We start from the raw sequence: 2,829 nt of genomic DNA, 5'->3' as shown, positions 1-2,829 counted from the left end.
TATACTGGAGTGCCCAACCTTAGTGCACAGCAGTGCTGGTGTGAGCACCCAGGCAGCAATGGCCCATGTCAGTGCCCACGTCAGGAGGAAACTCGGGGAGTTCTGTGGGGTTAGGCATCAGACGGCAATTGCGTTAACGTCATTATGGTTGGCCACAGCAGCGTGGAATTCGAGAAGATGCCTCAAGGTATTCTATGGGCTGTCAGGGTCTCAGTATTCCACCTCTTTAAAAAAGGCTGAAGCAGAAAAAAGTGGAGATACATACCAACACATCCAAATAAATGCCCTTTGGCTTTTCCTTTCCTCTAGCAGAATGCCTTGTACAAAAATTTGCAATTGCTCCATAAATATTTGTTGACTTGAAAGTGTACTCAAGTCCAAAAAACTTTCTCTCTACCATTTTATAGAGTTTTACTTTTATATCCCTTAGAATATAAATATTTAAGATGAATACTTCATTATATGTTAAGATTTATTTCAAAGTGTTAAAAAAAATTAAATTGTTCCTTTTTAAAAAAAGTTAAATAATACATAAACAAAATGAGTATTTGTGTCATCAAAATGAAAAAAGCATTGTGTCATTGTCTTAAAACTTGATATTTTATCACAGGCACTGAGAGCTGGTCAGTAGCTAAGCTCCTTCTTGCTTCAGAAAGTCTCAGTGGAGTCAGGCTGCCATTAGACACCAAAGGCTGAATTCAGCTCAACAGAAAAGATGAAGTGGTGACCGGGGTTAGAGTTATCTCCTAAATTGGTGTAACTGAAACTCTCTCATATTCCCAGAGTGTGCCTGCTGTCTCTCTTAATAGACTAAACATATGTGTCTTTTCAATCACTTAGGGAAAGATGTTATGAAATAACTATAGTCATAAATGGGCCATAGATGGTTTTAACATAATATCATAATCCATTCATAACTTCTAATTGACTTTCAAATGCATCACAGTGAGGGAAAATATTTATTTTAATGACATATTATCCGGTAAAGGTCATAAAAGAAATCATGGATAATTTCTGTTTGGTGTCACAAAAGTAACATTATGGGCATCTATTTGGTTTTCCAGGGAATATGGATCTATCTTTAGCTCTCTAATTTAACATGTTGCTTGCCTTAGATTCATATTAGCCAAATGAAAAAAGAAGGCTATATTTTCAGCGGGGCTGCATGCCGTTTTCACTTTAAAGTTAAGTTATATTTTTCTATATAGTAGAATTACTTGAACTAGTAGTATTACATGTATGATCAGAATCCCCCTTGAGTGTGGTGGGGGTCTAAATGTGAATGTCTGCAAAATGTCACTACCATCACTAAATTAAATATGATCAAATGAAACTGATCAATAAAATTCTTTTTGAAAAAAATAATGAATTTGTTCTTGGATGACTACAACTGGCTACTTTAATTTAGCGATCTGGTTTATATAAGGAGCTCCAGCGGCGCGGTGGTTAAGTGTTCAGCTGCTAACTGAAAGGTCAGTGGGTGGTTTGAACACACCAGCTGCTCTACAGGATAAAGAGGTGCCAGTCTGCTTCCTTAAAGATTTACAGCCATGGAAACCTTATGGGGCAGTTCTGCTGTGTCCTATAGGGTCACTATGAGTCAAAATCCACTTGATGGCAATGGGTTTGGTTTGTTGGTTAGTCTACATACTTCATCCCGTAGATCTGTCTGGTAATGATCTATGTCTCAAAAAAAAAACAAAAAACAAAGCTATTGCCATGGGGTCATTCTGGCTCAGAGTGACCCTACAGGACAGCGTAGAACTGTTGCATAAAGTTTCCAAGGAGGACCTGGTGAATTCAAATTGACATCCTTTGTGTTAGCGGCCAAGCGCTTAACCTCTAAGCCGCCAGGGCTCCAAAATATGAAATGCTTCACAAATTTGCATGTCATCCTTGCACAAGGGCCATGCTAATCTTCTCTGTATTGTTCCCATTTTAGTATATGTGCCCCTGAAGCGAGCATGATCTATGCGTCAATATTTGTAAAGTATATGTTTACATTTGTTCAATAACTCTACTAGTTGAATGTTCAAACGCATAAACCCAGTGCTGAAATCTCTAAGCTAAGTCAGTGTTCTGTACTATATTTGAGTGATATGCTCCTTGATAATCTAATGAAAAGCCATGGACACCTCCCTCAAGGTAGATGGAGAGGGGGAAAACACAATTATTAAGCTCCTATTCAATACTAGGAAGAAATTAAAGTGGTTTTTAATGTTCCTTTGGCATGTTTATTTTCTTCTGGTTGAGGATTCAGAGTTCTGTTTCCCTTATACATTTGCTGATGTGGGTTCATCTTGTCCCCCGAACTGAACCTATGGCTCAGTACTACTTCAGCTATCACCACCCCATGTGTCCCTGGCTGCACTCGTACAGTTAAGAGAAAGGCGACAGATGCTACAGCAAGTTTTAAATTATAGCCACATCTAACTGTGGCTTTCATGTTCATGTCACCAAACCTAAAAAAGCGAAGCACTTAAAGCTTTTCAAAAATCTCTAGAACCCACCTCCCCCTACCTACACATACACAAAAGCCTATTTTATAATTCTTTAAAAATGTGGAATTAATTTTCTCAGTCTGCATGAGTGTCTATTATTTCAGATAGAAAGTATCAATGCTTCTCTTTCTGGTACCTGGCATAATCCTGTTTTGGCTACATAATATGGATAAATTACAGAATCGTTTTTCCCAAGAAGGATGTTTTGGAGGCAAACACTTAAGAAAGCGTCCTTCTTATCAAAAGAAGAGAGGTATTAATCCATTCTTATCATTAGCTACAAATTCCACTTAAATATTATATGTTCAATGTTATAAACAATCAAAAG

General features: G+C 37.6%; 1 non-coding gene across 1 annotated transcript; it reads right to left on the bottom strand.

Annotated features, from left to right (window-relative positions):
- Window positions 1-1,859: 1,859 nt before the first annotated feature.
- Window positions 1,860-1,966, bottom strand: LOC111750877 (U6 spliceosomal RNA). Its single transcript, XR_002785934.2, has one exon. It is a non-coding gene; the product is annotated as a U6 spliceosomal RNA (small nuclear RNA).
- Between the last annotated feature and the right edge of the window lie 863 nt (window positions 1,967-2,829).

The sequence above is a fragment of the Loxodonta africana genome, chromosome 4, assembly GCF_030014295.1.
Source record: "Loxodonta africana isolate mLoxAfr1 chromosome 4, mLoxAfr1.hap2, whole genome shotgun sequence".
In the NCBI taxonomy this organism is placed as follows: Eukaryota; Metazoa; Chordata; class Mammalia; order Proboscidea; family Elephantidae; genus Loxodonta; species Loxodonta africana.
The sequence above is the reverse complement of the archived record's forward strand: the minus strand, read 5'-3'. Positions and strand labels throughout refer to the sequence as shown.